Genomic DNA, 21,509 nt, shown 5'->3' on the forward strand with positions numbered 1-21,509 from the left:
ATTTGAGTAAAATGTTCGTATAAAAAGGAGGGAAACTTTCAGGCAAATGTACGTCTTTTGTAAAAATTGTTCTCAATTTAGATAAATGATTCTATTAATAATTAAGGTTGATTGACATGGCATTTCTCTTTTTCTCATATTGTATTTTTTTCTGTATCTGACATTATATTTTGAATTCCTTGTATTTTGACCTATATCAAAAACAGATAAGTGTAATTTTCAAGAAAACGTTTATACATGTTTTCAGAATTGCATCTAGTAAACAAAATAGTTTACAATAAAACACTACTTAACTTTCTAGTACTCTGAGGCTATAATTTTACTGTTTTACTTTGCTAATAATTTTAATCTATTGAACTTTCATATAAGTGCTAGATTACTTTATAAATAGTTGCTTTTATTTTCACAAATGTAGTAAGTACTTTATGTAAACTATTATGAAATTATGGTCACTGCAAACACTGTTTTAGTTCTAGGAACTGAGCAAGTTGCTTATGTACATTAGATTGATACATGAGCAGTGGCTTGAAAAGCCCCTGTTTCCAATGAATTTACAATGATTTCAGGAAGATAAGACCCATATTTCAAGTAATTTAAGAGCAGAAGATTACATAATTAAATGCTAATCAACTGTTACTCAGCCTATTTTAAAATAAAGTCATCTCACATTTTAGACAAAACTCCTGGTTATATCAGTCCTCCTCCAAAATAAAGGCAAACGTGATGTAGCTTTTATAAAAAACAAAACAAAATAAAAAACTTTCAAGATGATTGATTTTCTGAGAGTTTAGATATTTGTAATACGATTTCTTCAAATAGGCAGTATCTCAGTACATATTATATAATGACAGAGTAAAATCAATCTTTATTAATCATTATTCTTTTGTGATTAAGGTGATCCAAAAATAACTGGAAACTTCAAGTTGCAAGTTTATCACTTCTTATTACCTCTAGAAATAATGAAAATGTACAAATATATAATTTTACTTATTTATCATTAATAAAGTTAAATGATTATATATAAATATAAAGAAGTTATATTTTAACTATATCATCTCAATGTTCATTATGCATGTACTTCATTATGTTCCAACATTGAGATATTGTTACACTTATAATTTATTTTTATATTATGCAAATAGATATGCAATTACCAGGATATTTTATTTTATAACACCACATGTTTCTTATCCATGAGAAACCCAGAAAGAGAGAAGGTATAAAGGCTTTTATTTTCTTTTATGTTAATCATTTGAAAAGTTGTTTATAGGACAATGAATGGTTTTATAAGGATATAATCCTTTATTCTAACACAGTATTTTTAGCTTCACATGGAGCAATGTACAATAAGAAAAGAAAACTTCTTATTGGTTATTTCTGAAAGCTGATCAAAATGACGAGCACTGCCTAATTCCAGAAGGCCCAGAAACCCAGTGAGCGAAACCTATTTAAATTCTTCTTTTGAATAATGAAGCATAATTTCTGGGTTAGAATGACATGCATTCATCCCAGCTAGTGAAAGGTCTAAGCTCTGGTTCCTGTACAGAAAGAGAAAAAGAGAAAGGAGAGAAAGGAACAGAAGGAGCACACATTTCAAATAGGATGCTTTTAATATTTTCATATTATGATTTATTTATTGCATAAAACCACCATCAATGAAATAGCGTTAATAGTACCCAACAAAATTCTTGATCACTTTTTCAAAAAATGTTTTCCTCTGTAATAAAGTTCCATACTTTCCAATAAAGTGAAAGAAGTAGACTTGAAAAATAATTATTTTAATTGCCGGGGCTTTCTCCAAAGAAATCATCTGCTATGACAAAACTCGTATGTCAAGAAAAGTTTTCCTGAAGGACCTAGTGGAAAAGCGTCAGGAGCAGGTAAGGAATTTAGGGTAAGAGAAAAATTATGTGTCAGTAAGATAAATATCTCTACCTACAACACTGTTTACCCCTTTTAGGAGCTGAGTAAACTTACTGTAAGTGCATCCCTTTATTGATATTAAGTAATGAAATTCTTTCAAGACAGTTGAATTATATTTGAATTGTGGGACAAAAATTTCTGTAAGTTACCACACTTAATGTACAACATGAAATCCATAGTCTTTTTTATTTATACAATCATTTGGTTATTAATGAAAATAATGTAATCATAGGGCTATTTTGCACTCTTACTATATGCCAGCAAGCAAGTACTGAAATTCTTACATTATCTTATTTAATTCTCTTAAGCAACTTAATTGATTAATTTTTCTCAATATACACATACTGAACTTTTGGTCCAGACATGTTAAATAAACTGCCCAATGTCAGACAGCTAGTAAATGGCAGAGTTAGTATTGATAGCAAGGTTGTATGATTTGCAAATCTGTATTTATTCCAATGTGTCACACTGAAATTAATTCAACATCAAGGTAAATATGCAGCAGTATTAGGAAGGTAATGTTGTATTATATTAACTGACATTTGTTGTAATATATTATGTGCCAGAGACAGTGAAAATATTTTTCAAATGTATTATTCAATCATTCCAATAGCCCAGTATTATTTTCACTGTTTTAAGATATTAAAAAAAAAAAAAAAAAAAAAAAAAAAAACCTGGGGCATAGAATGGTTAGTTCACTTGCCATAATTTCATATTGTTAGATGGTGCTGGAGCTGTGATTAAACTCAAGGCAGACATAAGTGAGGGCCTGCAGAATGTTTGTAAGTGAAATTAAGATTTGGGGCATGAACACATAGGAAGGAAGGCTTAAGCAGTTGGTTAGTAAATTTTCTTGTACTAGTATGAGTACCAATGATACAAGCAGTTATCTCAATATTCCACTACACTTTCTGTGACCAGATAGTAACAAAACCATAGTGTAATATCTACTGAAATCTTATTTTTCCTTTATGATCAGTAAAATTATGTGTAACTCAAGTTAGAAATAATCTTTTCACCCAAATGATGGTGTTCTGTTTTTGTGTAACCACTACTATAAAAGATTTACTTAAGAAAATACTCTGGATTCATGGAAAGAAAATTAATGGAAGACGGAGAGATTCTAAAAACACTCAACACAGGTTCACTAGGGTACTAATTATTAGAGATGAGGGGAGACAAAGACAGCAAAAATAAGTAAGGAGATGTTCATGGACCCAAAAGCTCTGCAGCAGGGGCCATAAGCATCGAAGTAAAATAAATGTTGTCCCGGTTAATTTTGTATATCAGCTTGGCTAGGCTACAGTGCCCTGTTATTTAATCAAAGGTAAATCTAGGTGTTGCTGTGAAGGTATTTTATCATGTGGTTACCATCTGTAATCAGTTGACTTTAAGTAAAGGAGATTACCCTTGAATATGTGGGTGAACCTCATACAATCAGATGAAGGCCTTTAGCAGAAAAAATTTAGGTTTCCTGGATAACAAAAAATTCAGTCTCAGGATTCCAACATCAGCTCCTGTATACTTCCAACCTGATGGATTGCCCTACATGTTTTTGATATGCCAGATCCCACAATGTGAGCCAATGCCTTAAAATAAATCATTCAGATAGATGACAGATAGATAGATAGATGATAGATGACAACCCATACTGTATCTATACCTGCTAATATACATATATTAGTACCTGACTGCAAGAAGTTTTTATTTCAATCATTCTAAACTGCAATGGCCTTGATGTTCATCAAAAACAGCATATGTCAAGGACACAGCCAAGAGCAGATAAGTCTATCTCACAGCACCTGCCATTATCTGTGAATCTTATCCAATGGTTAGATTCAAAAGATTCTGTCTAAAAATTTAGCTTATGTTAGTTCTCAGAGCACTGATTCCATTTTGACCAATAGTACATTTTGATTTGGCCATTGGTCAATGAGATTCAGCTTTGTGATTTATAGTGTTTGGGAAAACAAAGTTTTTCTTATCAAAGGTGCATTTCTGGAATGTTTTTATTTTTCTGTTATACTGAGAAAGACTATAAATAAATTTTTCTTATGGTAAATACTTTTAAATATAAGTGAATCAAAATAAAATAAAAAACTAAGATGTAAAAAACTGGCTATATAATAATTTTATTGTTTAGGATTATCTTGATCATTAGTTAAGTTAAAATACCATTCAGTTATATTGATATAATTGACATGTAAATATAAAGTATTGTATAAACACTACTTTTTAGTGTTATTACTCAAATTTGAACATGATAGAGTTTATATTAAAATGTTTTGTTATGAAACCCTTGTGTAATGCAAAAAAAAGCTATATAAATTAGCATAAAATTACTATATTAATTTTAATAAAATGATACAATATTTGCATATATTGATTTCATATACAAGTTATGTTTAAAACAACTAAAGTGTAACCCAGATTCTCACTTAGGAAATAAAAAATTAAGTGACCTATTTCTTCAGAAGTTCTCACTAATGGCTATAGATTAATGTTACCATTAAATATCAATGCAAACAAATCATTTTACATCCAGGAGAGTGCTAGTATTTTAATGTCAAAACACCATAATAATTAGCAAAATAATTATTTTATATATTTCAAGGTGCCTTTTATTGAAGACGCATTTCTTATTGAAAAGGGGCAAGTAACACAATCATAAAAAAAAGGTTTAGCAGTAAAGAGTAGTTATCAAAGAATGGTGAATTGATTACACATTTACAAAATTTCCTTACAAGTAAGATCCATGAAGTGAAGAAAAAGATGTCTCAATACATAAAGTTATAAACGGTCACTGTCCAGTACTTGGTCTGAATTCAGTTTTTCTTCAGTTTATTTAAGATAAACCGCCAGATTAGGGTGCCCTAACAACAAAGTCAAAGTGAGTTAGTCTTAACTAACAGACAAGTAGTAAACTTCTTGAGGTCAGCTCCACCCTCAAAAAAGTGGACATTAGGGAGAGATTTTAAAGCAGTGTCTGTTTTTATAGGCAGTGCAGGGAAAGGCTAAGCCAATAAAATGTAATGGGTCTATTCTATATTTTAATAGCAACTTCCAAAGGACAGAACACTTCTCTATGATTTGAAGGCAAAGCCTTGTACCAGGTTAAAAATGATATGTGAGCAAAGAAAATTACTGTCATTTTACTTTCTTTCTGAGTGCTGAATATAACAAGTGAATAGCAATCAAACACATATCAATCATTGGCTTTTTGGGTGCAGGATCACTCATGCCTTAGGCCATGTAGGGACCCTAGAGGCAACCTTAAGGATTTCTCAGTTTACCCAGTTGATAGATCATAGGAGGTTCACATTGGTCTTTGTTTCAGGGGGAGAAGAAACACCAATCTAAGAATCTTGGGATGCTGTTGGGAAACGTTAGGCGTGAGCAGCTGTAGTCAATTAGAGCTTCATTTTTTCTCGAGTCGTCTTTGGTTGCATGCCACAACTGCACAGGGCATGAAGGTTTATGACTCTAAAATAGCCTTGTCATTTGTGAAGCCTAACAGAGCAAAGAGGTTTGATAAATAGTTTTTAAAAATGTTACTTAGAAAGCCACTTGAATCAGATTAGTTTTCTGTTGTTTGTTTTGAGAATCCCAGTAGTCCACCAGCATCTAGTAGGTAAACATCAGTGGCACCAAGTTGGTGAGTAAAATAAAAGCTTTAAAAAATACATGCCATTATTTGTTTACAAGGCATTTATGTGGCATAGTATGCTAAATTAATTCAATCAATGGTGTATTTAGTTTACTCTTAGAAAGAGCACTACATGGAACACAGAGGCAAAGATGTTATAAATTGGTCACAGAGAAAATACAAGTTTCAGCTCTCAACAGTTCAAAGTTTTTATTTTACTCCCAGGAAGAGACACGAATGATTTGCTTTCCTGTCATATTTTTAATTTATGTCATCACTTAATACACGAGAAAAAAGTTATAAAATAATACACAGTTTGTGTATTTCAGTGTCAGTAGGCCCATCAGCTGTTACATACTATTGAATGCTTACAATTGAAAAGAGAGATGGAGATGCCTATTTTAAAACAGAGTGCTTTCTAGACTCAATCATTTAATTTACTATTAAGTATATGTATGTAAATACATGTCAATTTATTGAAGAATAAATCATCTGGAATTCTGGAAGCCAGTGGCCTAGAAAAGTCTACTAATTTGCAACCGACTGCAGAAGCAACAGGGCATTTTCCCACTGGTGTTCAATGTAATTGCGACAGTGATGGGATTCAGACTCGACTCTCCTCAATGTGAGATTTGTCTTTCATTCAATCAACGCAAACAACTAATGCACTGCAAGGCATATTATATTCCATCCACTTCCCAATAAAGTCAGTGGTAGCCAATCAGACACCTATTGTTAGCAGAGAATCTGAAATTGATACAATCATCACATTGATCCAAAGTTGTCAATCATCTTACATCTTTACTTCCTTCTTTCTCTTCTCTCAGAATTTATAAATTGCAATGAAAATTGTCATATTTATACCAAATTTTAGAAAGTAATTGTTGAAATCAAAGGTTTTTCAAAGTATTTGCAAAGGTAATTTTTAAAAAGTGCTCCATATATTTTTTCTACTTGATGCTTAATACTTTGACAAATGTTAAATACTTTTGACCAAAAACTAGTGTTACTTTAATCTGTTGTATTTGATCTATTCTCTTTTAAAGAACTGTGGAAAGCCTACACTGCATCATAAAACTTGTGACTTATAAAGAGCTTTTGATGTTCAATTTCATTTTTATTATATTTCTTTATGTATGTAAGTATTAAAAAACTATTAGGTATGCAGTTTTTATAAAAACATTTATTACTTATTATATATTCGTTAAGCTTTGTGAATGAGCAGATTGTAAGCTTCTTAAAGGTAGGAACCTGAATTATATATTTTCTGCAATCACAACCCTAAATATTCCAGATATTTTGTCATTATGCTACATAGTGGAAGAATAAAACTTCCATGGTAGGTAAGCATCTCCTTTATTGCCACTTATTTCTGAAGATGTCTGAATTTATTATCCATAATGTTTGCATTTAATTTCTCACAGTTTAGAAGTATCAGTTCCTTAAATGTCAGAGGATGTGTGGGCACTGGGTGGAGCAAATGAAGAGATTACATATGAAAGACCTCTGGTCCTAAAATAGTAGTAGAAGCATTAAAATATAGTATTCTCTCTTTGTCCTTGTGGATGAATTATTACTTTCACTAATATTTCAGCCACTGTTTAATTGATTATTCTATATTATTTGTAATGCTAAATTCTGTTCTTGTGACATAAGTTTGTCATAAGGCAGTATTTTCTTAGACTTGCTAATGCCAAATCAAAATAATACCTAAAGATCTAAGAACCCATAAACAAATAACTAGAACATAATTCCAAATAATATATTTAATGAAATAGATCAAGTTCACAATAACATTAAGATTGAAATAAACATTTAAAAACTTTTGCGATGAACTTTAAGCATAAAAATGGAAAGCAAGAAATGCAGGTCAGGAATGTCAAATTTGTACATTCAAACACTTGGAATATTTATACTATTCTTATTGAGAGTGAAATGCGTGAAATATCTGAGCTTTCATCTCATCTATGAATCAGTGCACCCAACATTTCAAGAAGAGTATCACCAATCCTGTTTATAATAATTAATTAAAAAGAGAAAATTAAACCAATGTATAATATTTGTATAAATACAAATGCATTTTTATTATACTTATATATGTCACAAATAGATAATTACCATTTCTCAGATTCTGAATTCCCCACCCTCAACTACAGTTGCTGTTTGTTACAAAAATGGTTGCTAAGAATATATATATATGTACACACAAACACACACACACACATTATCAGTGACATGGGGAACAGATGCCACCCATAGGATAAATGACGTCACTGCTATTTGAGCTATTAGATAGTAAACGGTAATAAAATTAGGTCATTACTGACCAGGACTATGCATATGTGACAAAATTGTTTCGCCAAGAGAATTGTAGCACCTGTTTACAGAGTTGCTATTAATATTCATATATCCATCCAGAAAATCATATGTAAGCAGATGGGTGAAATTTGAAACCTGTCAAAGCACAATTTCTTAATTGCTTTAAATAAAACATTGCTACAGTTGGTGGAGAAGCAATTAGATGCATGCTATATTCATTACCATTTCCCAGTGTTACTTTATTTTAATTTAATTTTATTTATTTTCTGAGACAGAGTCTCGCTCCCTCGTACAGGCTGGAGTGCAGTGGTGCGTGTGATCGATCTTGGCTCACTACAACCTCCGCCAGCCAGGTTCAAGTAATTCCCCTGTCTCAACCTCCCGAGTAGCTGGGACTTCAGGCTCCTCTCAGCATGCCCGGCTAATTTTTGTATTTTTAGTAGAGACGGGGTTTCACCTTGTTGGTCAGGCTGATCTCGAACTCCTGACCTCAGGAGATCCACCCACCTTGGCCCCAAAATGCAGGGATTACAGGTGTGAGCCACCACACCCAGCCCAGTGTTACTGTTTTTATAATTAGGAAAATTAATATGGAGGATATTTATCACAGCATCAGTGATTGGTACAAAATTCGACTTCTAAATTTTCAGTGATACTTGTAGAAAATAAATATCAGTAGGAATAATAATCCACCTCACAAAGTTACTAAAATTCATGTGTGAAAACATGAAATGAGAAAACAAAAAAGAGAACTGAAGATCAGTTGTATTTGTAAATTTAGATACAAAACCTAAAGTACATCATTAACAAATCAAGGATAAGTAGTGCTTTTCAAGGAATTCAAAGCTAGTTTGATTTTGGGAAACACATCACTAAAACAATAATTTAAATGGTCAAAGAGAGTAGAAAAGCAAAATCACTTAAAGCTACCTGAAAGGCATTCAATACATGTATTACCATTACTGAATTTTAAAAGCACAATGAAATAAAATTCTTACGTATCATGTATATGGTAAATGCATCTTTCTAAACTGTCAAGGACATTTAATTTTTGTTAACTTTGGCTAGTTACATTAAAATATTAAAGTAAAGAATAAGTCTGGGATAGTACTGTGTTGGTTCATTTTCATGCTGCTGATAAAGACCTACCCAGGACTGAGAAGAAAAAGAGGTTCGATTGGACTTACACGGGGAAGCCTCAGAATCATGGCGGGAGGTGAAAGGCACTGCTTACATGGTGGCAGCAAGAGAAAATGCGGAAGAAGGAAAAGTGGAAACCCCTGATAAACTCATCAGATCTTGGGAGTCTTATTAACTATCACAAGAGTAACACAGGAAAGAGTTCTGCATGATTCAATTATTTTCCCCTGGGTTCCTCCCACAACACGGGAATTCTGGCAGATACAATTCAAGTTGAGGTTTGGGTGGGGACACAGCCATCTCATACATTTGCACCCCTGGCCCTTCCCAAATCTCATGTGCTCACATTTCAAAAGCAATTGTGCCTTTCCAACAGTCCCCCAAAGTCTTAATTCATTTCAGCATTAACTCAAAAGTCCACAGTCCAAAGTCTCATCTGAGATAAGGCAAGTCCCTTCTGCCTATGAGCCTGTAAAATCAAAAGCAAACTAGTTATTTCATAGATACAATGAGGGTACAGGTATTGGATAAATACAGCCATTCCAAATGGGAGAAATTGGCCAAAATAGGGGTTACAGAGCCCGTGCAAGTCCAAAATCCAACGAGGCAGTCAACTCTTAAAGCTTCCAAATAACCTCCTTTGACTCCAGGTCACATTGATGCAAGAATTGGGTTCCCATAGTCTTGGACAGCTCCGCCCTTGTGACTTTGCAGGGTACAGCCTCCCTCCTGGCTGCTTTCACAGGCTGGCATTGAATGTCCATGGCTTTTCCAGGCACACGGTGAAAGCTTTCAATGAACCTACCATTCTGGGGTCTGGAGGACGGTGGCCCTCTTCTCACAGCTTCATTTGGCAGTGCGCCAGTAGGGACTCTCTGTGAGGGGTCTGACCCCACATTTCCCTTCTGCACTGCCCTAGAAGAGGTTCTCCGTGAGGGTCCCGCCCCTGCAGCAAACTTTTGCCTAAGCTTCTAGGCATTTCCATACATCCGAAATCTAGGCAGACGTTCCCAAACATCAATTCTTGACTTCTGTGCAACCACAGGCTCGACACCATGTGGAAGCTGCCAAGGTTGGGGGTTCCATCCTCAGAAGCCACAGCCTGAGCTGTATGTTGGCTCCTTTCAGGCATGGCTAGAGTGGCTGGGACACAGGGCACCATATCCCTAGGCTGCACACAGCACGGGGACCCTGGGCCCAGCCCAGGAAACCACTTTTCCTCCTGGGCCTCCAGGTCTGTGATGGGAGGGGCTGCTGTGAAGGTCTTTGACATGCCCTGGAGATATTTTCCCCATAGTCTTGGGGATTAACATTAGGATCCTCAGCCTAATTTCTCCCCAGAAAATGGGTTTTTCTTTTTTATCCCATTTTTCAGGTTGCAAACGTTTCAAACTTTTATGGTCTGCTCTCCTTATAAAAGTGAATATCTTTAACAGAACCCAAGTAAACTCTTGCATGCTTTGTTGCCTAGAAATTTCTTCTGTCAGATACCCTAAATCATCTCTTTCAAGTTCAAAGTTCCACAAATCTCTAGGGCAGGGGCAAAATGCTGCCAGTCTCTTTGCTAAAACATAATAACAGTCACCTTTACTCCAGTTCCCAACAAGTTCCTCATCTCCATCTGAGACCACCTCAGTCTGGATTCATTGTCTATATCCCTAGTGGCATTTTGGGCAAAGCCATTCAACAAGTCTGTAGGGAGTTTCAAAATTTCCCACATTCTCCTCTCTTCTTCTGAGCCCTCCAAACTGTTCCAACCTCTGCCTATTACCCAGTTCCAAAGTCGCTTCCACATTTTTGAGTATCTTTTCAGCAGTACCCCACTCTACTGATAGCAATTTACTGTATTAGTCTATTTTCATGCTGCTGATAAAGACACACCTGAGACTGGGCAATTTACAAAAGAGAGGTTTAATGGACTTACAGTTTCATGTGCTTGGAGAGGCCTCACAATCAGGTTGAAGGTGTAAGGCACATCTCACATGGCAGCAGACAAGAGAAGAGAGCTTTTGCAGGGAAACTCCCCATTTCACAACCATCATATCTCATGAGATGTATTCACTATCACAAGAACAGCACAAGAAAGACCTGCCCCCTTGTTTCAGTTACCTCCCACCGGATCCCTCCTGCAACACATGGGAATTCAAGATGAGATTTGGGTGGAGACATAGCCAAACCATCAGTTTCATTAGGTGATTTTGTCACTGTGTGAACATTGTAGTGTGCACACAAAATAAGATGATATAGCCTACTACACACCTACCATATTGTGTAGCCTGTTTGCACCTAGCTTACAAATCAGTACAGAATGTTACTGTATTGAATACTGTAGGCAATTGTAACACAATGGTATTTGAGTATCTAAATATATCTTAACATAGAAAAGATACAGCTAAAATATGGTATAAAAGATAAAAAATGGTGTATGTCTATAGGGCACTTACCATGAATGTTGTTTCCAGGACTGGAAGTTGCTCTGGGTGGAACAGTGAGTGAGTGGTGCATGAATATGATGTCCTAGGACACTACTGTACACTAGTACTCTAGTCTTTATAAACACTATACATCAAATTTATTTAAAAATACTTTTCTTTCTTGAAAAATAAATGATCCTTAGCTTACTGTACCTTTTCAACTTTATAAACTGTTTAATTTTTCTAATTTTTTTGACTCATAATATTTAGGTTAACACATACATTGCACAGTTGTACAAAAAATATTTTCTCTCTTTATATCCTTTTTTATAAGCTTTTCCAATTTTTAATGTTTTTTTTTTTTTTTTTTTTTTTTACTTTTTAAACTTCTTTGTTAAAAACTAAGACAATGAGGCACAGTGGTCTGCACCTATGATCGATCCAAACTTCTCAGGAAACAGAGGTAGGAGCTCAGGAGCTCAAGACCAGCCTGAGCAAAATAAGAAGACCCCATCTGCAAAACAAACAAACACCTTTGTCTCGGATCATCAATATTAGTTTTCTACCTCCACAGCTTGTCCCACTGGAAAGTGTCCCACTGGAAGGCAATAATGCGCATGGAGCTGTCACCTCCTGTGATAACAATGCCTTCTGGAATAACTCCTGCAGCACCTGCCTGAGGCTGTTTTATGGTTCACTCATTTGAAAAAAAAACAAAAAAAAAAACAGAAGCAGTACACTCTAAAATAACCATAAAAAACATAGTACAGTCAATACATAAGCCAGTAACATAGTTTATTATCAATGTCAAGTATTATGTACTGTACATATTCATATGTAGTATACTTTTATAGGAGTGGCAGCACAGTAGGTTTGTTTACACCACCATCTCCACAAACACATGAGTAATGTGTTGTGCAGTAATGTTATGACAGCTACATCACTAGAGAGATGATAGGAATTTTTTGGCTCCACTGTAGTCTTATGAGACCACCATCATATATGAGTTCTGTTTGTAGATCACAATGTCATTATGCTATGCATGACTGTATATTAAAAAATTTCAGAAAACCTATCAAAAGACCCTTAGAATTTACGGAAATTATTAAATATAAGATGAATCCAATTTGATAGGGTTTCCTATGTACCGGAAGCAATCAGCTTATACATTTTATAAGAAAAATATAATACATTGAAAGCAACAAAATGTACAAAAATACCAGAAATCATTCAAATGGAAATATGTGGAACCTATATGTAAAAAATACAAAATTAAAATGTGAGTTATAAATGTGCATTAGACTAGGTGTAGAAATATCTTGAAGAGATAGTACAAGTATTCTGGAGAGCATGAACAGCAAATGCAAATGTGCCTCATCTTCAGAAACAGCATACTCAGGGGCAAGATAGAAAAATGAGGCAATATTTCTTAATCTTTAGTCATGAAGAGTGGGTTAAAATAATGCTGGAGAGGTAAGTAGTGACTATGATGAAAATTTTATATATTCCATGAGCCATAATTCTCATGGAGGAATTTAAAGCAGTGGCAACACAGATCAAGTGTTAGTTTTAAAAATGATTGCTCTTCTCATATAAAGAATGTATTGAGAAGTAACACAAATGAAGGCAGAGTGATCAATTAGGATGTTCCTTCAATTGTTAAAGAAAAATGATGAAGATTTGGGCTAGGTGTTTGACTACGGATGCTAAGAAAAAAGTGTCTATAAAAGTTTATAAAACGTTTAGATAATAGAATCTACAGGAATTTGGCAGTTGCTTGGTGTGAGAGAGGGGCTTTATGAGAATTACTTCCATTATTCTGGCTGAAGTATTTGGGAGTGTCTCCATTCATAAAATAAGAATCCTTGGGGGCAAAATTTAAGGAAAGAAAAAAACTGAATTAAGTTTTGGATATACTGGGCTTGGGTATTTGTGAAATATCCCATTGGAGAGTTGAGTGCGCAATTAGATATATTTGTTTTAGTAGTCCAGCCAGAAATATAAATTTCAGAATAAAGAATTTGCTGGGAATGGTGGTTCATGCCTGTAATTCCAGCACTATGGGAGAACGAGGTGGGAGAATTACTTAAGCCCAGGAATTCAAGCCCAGGAGTTCGAGCCCAGCTTGAGCCCAGGAGTTGTAGACTTGTCTCCACAAAATAAACCAATTAGCTGTGTGTAGTGTCAGGCACCTGTAGTCACAGCTACCTGAAAGATTAAGGTGGGAGGATTGCTTGAGCCTGGGAGGCTGAACCTTCAGTAAGCCCTGATCACACCACTGCACTCCAGCCTGGGTGAGAAAGCAAGGCCTTGTCTCCACTCCCCCGACCCCCCAGTGCACTTCCCCCTCCCACGAAACACAAACAACAACAAAAAAAGAGTGATAATATTTGAATTCATGAAAGTATCCTTGATCACCTATTTGTATAATGCAATTAAGAAGAAAAGTGCCCCAATTAATCAAATCCTGAGCAACCCTATGAAGGAGAGGAAGAAAAATCAGAAAAAGAGCCCAAAATTGGAGAACCAGTGAGGTCAGAGGAAAACCAGAAACACATGCCCTTGCAGAAGCTCAGAGTGGAGAATGTTTCAGAAGAAAGAGAGAAAACCAAATTCTGAGGATTATTGCTGAATTAAGGCTGGAAATTAAAACAGTTCATTACATATTGTAGCCTGTAGGTCATTGATAGCTTGATTAAGAAAGTTTACTTTTGTCCGGGAGCGGTGGTGCACATCTGTAATCCTAGCACTTTGGGAGGGCGAGGAGGAGGAATCATGAGGTCAAAAGTTTGAGATCAGTCTGGCCAAAATAGTGAAACCCCGTCTCTAATAAAAATACAAAAAAATTAGCCTGGTGTGGTGGTATACACCTATAATCCTAGCTACTCAGGAAGCTGAGGGAGGAGAATTAAGTGAACCTGGGAAGCGGAGGTTGCAGTGAGCTGAGATAAGCCGTTGTACTCCAGTCCTGGTGACAGTGAGACTCTGTCTCAAAAAAAAAAAAAAGAAAGAAAGAAAGAAAAGAAAAAGAAAAAGAAAAAAGAGAAAGTTTCCTTTTGGTAGAATGCTAGGGATACAAGTAAAATTTAAAATTTAAGTGATTTTAGCAGTAAGTAGATAGTAAGAAAATGAGGTAACAACTCAAGCAAATTGAGAGAGGAGAATAATTTTTAAATAATAGAATTTAAAAGATGCAGTGAGTCCATGATTTTAAAGACAGAAGAAATAATAAAGAGCTTGTGGTTCCAACAGAAGCATGGGAGTCCCAGACAAGAAAAGCCTATCTGTTGTAAGCAACATGAAGGACATCAGAGAGGACTTGCAATAATGAAATATATTTGAAAAACTGCAATTAAAATTGTGTGGCAAAGACCCAAGATATTAATTTTTCTTGAAATAGATCTTAATTACATAAAAGGATTTAAAATACTCTAGAAGAAACAAGAAATAACAGTGAGAAAGTCTATTTGTCATACTTTCAAGAAAGACTGATTTAGCACTCACTACATGCTAGGCACCAGTATAAGAGCTGAGACATAGTAGGGAACTAAGCCGAAAATGTCCTTGTTTAACGTACATTTCAATGGAGGGAGGGGGGAGAATTTCATTCTCATAAATGAAATTCATCAGTAAAAGATACCATGTGTTATGGTATAGAGAAAAAAAAAAAGCAGGAAAAAAATGGAGGTTATTGGGGGAGGAGACATTTTAAATAAATGGCCCGAGAAATCCTTAAAAATCGTGAAACTTGAGAAATGTCTAAAGGTGTCTAGAAAATGAGCCATGAGAATATTTGAGAATGGCAAGTAAAAAAAAAAAACAAGATGTAAGCATTTCTGGAGTGTTTGAAGAAAATTAGGAAGCCAGTGTAGCTGGAATAGAGTGAGCAAGGAGAGATGTTTCAAAAGAGGTCAGAGGAAATGAGAATGAGTGGGTTAGGTATGTAGAGAATACGCAGTGCCATTTTAGCCTGCTGTAAAAATGTGGATATCTACCCTGAAACAATGAAGCTATTGCAAAGGTCCAAGCAAAGGAGTATTAATATCTATAGCAGAGCGGTAACAGAAGAAGCAGGAAGATCAATTGGGGGCTCTTTCAATAATACAGAGCAGACATGATTGTGGTTGGGACAAAGGTGGCTGCGAGAGAAATGTTGAGAAAGCAATCAGATTCTGATTACATCCAGACATTTCAAATTAGAGCTAGCAGGATTTGCTGAAGAATTTTATGAAAATGGTCAGGATGAGTAAAGGAGGATTCCCAGGTTTGGAAGCCAGAAAACACAGGCGATGGCACACTGTAGTGATTAAGCTCATAGTCTCTGGAGCCAGACTCATTGGCTTTGCAATTCTTAGTCACTTGCGTGGCCTTGGGCAAGTCAGTTATCTCTTACTGCCTCCATTTCTTTATCCATAAAGTTGAGGCATAATCATGCTTATTTTATAGAGTTGTTATGAAGTTTAAGTTGGTTAAAGTTTCAAAGTACTTAGGAAGGATGCTGAAATGAGTATTTGGAGGGATGGTTGGAAGATAAATTCTGGGTTCTTTAAGTTTGAATTTTTTTTGATATATATGTGGAGATGTCTTGAAGGCAGTTAAATACACAGGTATTCAGATTTGGGATACAAAGGGGAAAATCCAGTTTTGACTTAGTTTGTAATTCATCAGTATATGGATGGTATTTAAAACTAGATTTAGGGGAAGAAAAAGAAAGCATCAGTAGACTAAGCCCTGAGAATATCATAATGTTTACTGGACTGGAAGATCAGGTGGAAATGGCAAGACAGCATATAAGGCACAGAAAATCCACTGGGAGTGTATAGTGTGTCAGTTGAAACAAATGCTGCCAATGGATCAAATAAGTTAGGAACAAAGGATTGAACACTAGAGTTAACATTGCTTTGATCATTAGCAATCTAGGTAAAAGCTGCTGAAATATTGTGGTAGAGACAAAAACATGACTGGAATGAGTATAAGAGTTAACAGGGCTAGAAAAATCGAAGATAGTGAATATGGACCTTTGTAATAGCAGGTTTATTCTAAAAGGAAGGCAAGAATAGTCAGTAACTGGAGAAAAAGTAGGGTGATGAGATGTTGTTTTGTTGTTTTAATCTGAGATAAATAATAGTAACTTTGCAGGGTTTTGGGGGAAATTCTAATAAAAAGTATAAAAATGATGATGATGCAAAAAATGGAAGGGAATCTTTCTAGAGCAATGTCCTTGAGAAGTAAGCAGGGATAAGATATAATGGCAGGGTTGGCTTTTGCTAGGCTCTTGAATGATTCATCTTTAATAAGTAAGAAGGTACAGTTGCAGGAGAGTGGGTAGATAGTAGTGACAGTATGTACAATTGGCTTCTAATTGATTTAATTTTCTAGCTGAGTTGAGATGCAAGGTAAAGAGTTAAGCATGACTTTGGGGAGAAGATATTTGAAGTCTGAAGAGAGAAGAGCAAGTAGAAACAATTGCCTTAAGCAATTAAAGGGAGTGACCCAGAATTCTGTAGGTAATTGCAAAAGAAAGGATTGTGGGTGAAGTAATTTTATGACATAAGATGTGAGCTGGATGCCTTTAAGGAGATAAGAAGAATGATCTAAAAGTAATATTAAGGATCCAGGACATCTAAACCACATGAGATGTTTGGGAAGTAAACATCCATTACTTAATAGGTCTTCAGGAGAAGTGTCCTCAGGGAATAGCCACATTTCCTTTGAGCAAAAAGGTGAAATGATGTTTATGAAAGAGACAGAATAGTTAAAGTTTGAAAATTGACTATTGAAAAAAAATCTAGTCAGGTATCTGTCTTACTACACAGGCAAATCAATTCCACAGAAATAAAACAATTAAACATAAAAATCCCATGGCATATAAATATGGGTACTATTTAAGCAATTTTCAAGTGGTTAAGAATTTTTCATGGCTGGGCACAGTGGCTCAGGCCTATAATCCCAACACTTTGGGAGATCAAGGTGAGCAGATCACCTGAGGTCGGGAGTTTGCGACCAGCCTGACCAACATGGAGAAACCCCATTTCTACTAAAAATACAAAATTAGCCAGGGGTGGTGGTGCATGCCTGTAATCCGAGCTACTGCAGAGGCTGAGGCAGGAGAATTGCATGAACCCAGGAGGCGGAGTTGCAGAGAGCCAAGGTGGAGCCATTGCACGCCAACCTGGGCAACAAGAGCAAAACTCTGTCTCACAAAAAAAAAAAAAAAAAAAAAAAAAAAAAAAAAAAAAAAAAGAATTTTCCTAGCATAAAAGCCATGGAAATAACTACTTAGTAAAGATTAATATGACTAATACCAGGCAGAGTGGCTCATGCCTGTAATCTCAACTACTCAGGAGACTGAGAAAAGAAGATCTTTTGAGGTCAGGAGTTCAAGACCAGCCTTTGCAACATAGCAAGCCTCCTGTCTCTAAAAAAAATAAAATAAAATGAGCCAGATGTGGTGGTGCATGCCTGTGTCCCAGCTGGAGGCTGAGGTAGGAGGATCACTTGAGCCTAGGAATTTGAGGCTATAGTGAGCTAGGATTGCACCAGTGCAACAGAGCAAGATCCCATCTCTAAAATAGTAAAAATAATATAATTATAATATGAAGAAGAAGGAAATAATGAAGAAGAAGAAGAAGAAGAAGAAGAAGAAGAAGAAGAAGAAGAAGCAGCAGCAGCAGCAGCAGCAGCAGCAGCAGCAGCGGAAGAGGAGGAGGAGGAGGAAGAGGAGGAGGAAGAGGAGGAGGTGGAGGAGGAGGAGGAGGAAGAAGGAGAAGACTGAAAAACCTGGAACTAATATTTACCACAGATAGGGCAATGACTTTAATAACCATAAAGTGTATAAGACTTTTATAAATCAATAAGGAAAAAAAGTCCTCCTAGAAAAAATCATTTATAAAAAATTCAATGAAAATTCCAAAAATGATTATGTTTTTTAAGTGTAGTCATGATGGTATGGTGGTTAAGAACTTGGTTTTGTCCAGCCTGAGTGACAGAGTAAGACTCTGTCTAAAAAAAAAAGAAGAACTCGGTTTTGAAATTAAAACTGTTGTAGGCATAAGTAGCAACCTGCTACTTATCTACTGAGTAACCTTTGACAACTTTTATAACTTCTTTAAGCTTCAGTTAATTCATCACTGTAAAAGGATGAAAATTATACTATTCTACTTACCTCATATGGGTATGTTATGTTCAAATAAGATAAAGCCTCAGTGCCTGGCAAAAATAAAACCTTTGCTGGTATTAGCTATGGTTCTTATGGTGGTAGTTGTTGATGTTGTTATCATTATTATTATTAATAGTGTTTATATTAATATCTAAGTATAGCATCTTATTCATCTATTGTCCTTGTTAAATGCTTTACAACTATAGTCAATCAATACGGTTTTATTATTTGAATAAATTTTTGCCCCATCTAATTGTCAAGTACAGCATGTTAAACATTATCATTATCAAACTCTTCATTGCTTACTCAAAGATTGATAGCCCCTAACCTAAGTACTATATAATTGTGGCTCAAGTGCTATAGAATGAGGGCCTCTTATAGATTGGACATAAAGTTGACCATATAAATCATACAAAATTAAAACAATAGAGGCAATTATGCACTAATCATGCACTAGCCATACAAGAATAAAAATTAATTAGAAACATAACATCTTGGATGTCTATTATTTACAGTTTCCATGAAAACTCTGAGAGAGGACTATTTCTAAAGTAACAAGATTGAGGGAATAAAGAAGAGATGAAGAGGCACTCCCAAACTAGCAGCAGAAAAAATACTGTCTCCACCCTCAAGGTTCAGGAGGACAAGGGAAGGAAGTGGTGTTCCCAGAGCTCAGAGAGCTGAGCCACAGAGGAGTGCCACCCACAGGAGAACTGGTCATGGAGAGACAGAGACAAGAGTCACAGCGTTAAAGCAGGAAGGAGTGGGGAAGAAAGATTCCAATCTCTTTCTCCTTCTGCCCCTCATTTTTTTTCCCCAGTCTTTTCCATTGACTTAACCTAATGGGGAGTCAACCAGCAAGTTTATTCTCCTAGGGCATGGGACAGAACTGCTAAGGCTGAGGATGGTCCCCACAGTGTAAAGGGGTGGAGATAGGGCATGAAGTGGGAAAGAAGCAGAACAGGTGCACAAGCACAATACTTAAAATCCTTTCTGTCAGTCATATCACTTGTTTCTAATCTCCTTGAATGCATCTAAAGCGTTAGCATTCGTAGAAGGCAAACATCAGACTCAATAACCTTTATACTCGGACATATTCTAAGCAAATTATGGGGAAAATTTTCAACCTCTGACTTTACAAGGTAAACAATAAAAAGAGTGGACATCAAATCTGGGTATTTATACCAGCACTTCATCCTCTTGGAATATATGTGGGCCAATCAACTGAGAATGATAAAGATGCTAGACCTGTCTGATGTGTGTGTGTGTGTGTGTGTGTGTGTGTGTGTGTGTGTGTGTGTGTGTGTGACAAAGAGAGAGAGAGAGAGAGAGAGAGAGAGCTGTGTATGTGTTTTAAAATGTTTACTGTGGATATTTTATAATCTTGACTAAAGTGGGTAATGACTATACAATCCACACATCACTGTCTAATACATGTTTAATTAATATTCATAAAAGGCTTTCTGTGGTTTTTTATGCAAATAGGACCATAAGTATATCTGTAGGTTTTCTTTTCTTTCCTACCTCTCTCTTTTGGGGTTTTGCTCTCCTGAGGTACAAAACTGAGCAACAAAATTACCTTAAAGAGGGTTTATGAATCACAAAGGAGAATTCTTTATGTACCTTGTTTCCATATGAAAGTAGCAACATTTGTGCATAAATGCCTTGAATCTTTTTTTTATGAATTGGGCCTTAAGTGCTCATGATTGTCCTTGGTATTCAGTTTTTGTCATTAAGTAGCGTTGAAACAACAGGAGAGGAAAAAAGGAAACATTTTGTACCTGTGGTACGCACTTGGACAACACAGCTTTAGGAAAATAGCTACACTCTTATCCTTTTATATGTATAAATTATGCAGGGACAAAGACAAGTGTGAATTGATGAAAAGGCAAATAATATATTTCTGGAACATTAATAGTTGAAGCCATACTTAGGATTTAAAAGAAATGCATTGATTTTCTTATTTGGTTCACGTGCACTCTCATATTTTGCCAATCTATATGGCTCCGTTGACAGAATTAAGTTTGCTCTGGATGAAGAAAGGGATAATTCTCTTTCTAACTGTAGGGTAATGTGTCACCTCTCTTAGCATATTACCTCATAATCATCCTCAGTGACTGAGGAAGAGGGGCACGGCATACAGATTTTTTAAACAGTGGTGTTTAGTGTTTTATTATCGTATATTACACACAAAGGTGAAATGCTTGAGATGAGGAATATTTCTTTAAGACTTCTGAATAAAATACAAGAGAACAATCTAGACATTCTCTGTTTCTATACCTATTTCTATTATAGACTCAATCGTGTTCCCTAAAATTCATATGTTGAAGTCTTAACCCTTAGTATCTCAGAATGTAACTGTATTTGAAGATAGGAGCTTTGAAGTGGTAACTAAGGTAAAATGAAGTCAGTTTTATGGGTGGGCCCTAATCCAAATGATTGCTGTCTTTATAAGAAGACAGATTAGGACACAGAGACACACAGAAGCAAGACAATTTGAAGATACAAGGAAAAGATGGCCATCGGCAGAACTATGATTTCAAATAGATTATTTAGTACCATGTATAATACATTTTCTCATTTTATAGCACAGGACAATGGAAAAAAATGTGAAATAACATAGCACATTGCAAAACTATTAACATATAACATTAATGAAATAAATAAATCATAACATTGATAATAACAGTCGTGAATTAATCCAAATGCTCTGTGTAGCTGATGAAGATTGAGGGCCTATGCCAAATTTCCCAAACGTTATGTTGCTATCAAATTCAGCTCCATCTTGTTTCTTCAAGTTGACAATGAAAGACTTCTAACAGTAATTGTTTTAGGAGGAGCCTTTTTTTGTAGATAATTTTAATTGATATGCTTTCTATTAAAATGTCAATTAACCTTGATTTTCGTT

Source organism: Macaca fascicularis, chromosome 6 (assembly GCF_037993035.2).
Source record: "Macaca fascicularis isolate 582-1 chromosome 6, T2T-MFA8v1.1".
In the NCBI taxonomy this organism is placed as follows: Eukaryota; Metazoa; Chordata; class Mammalia; order Primates; family Cercopithecidae; genus Macaca; species Macaca fascicularis.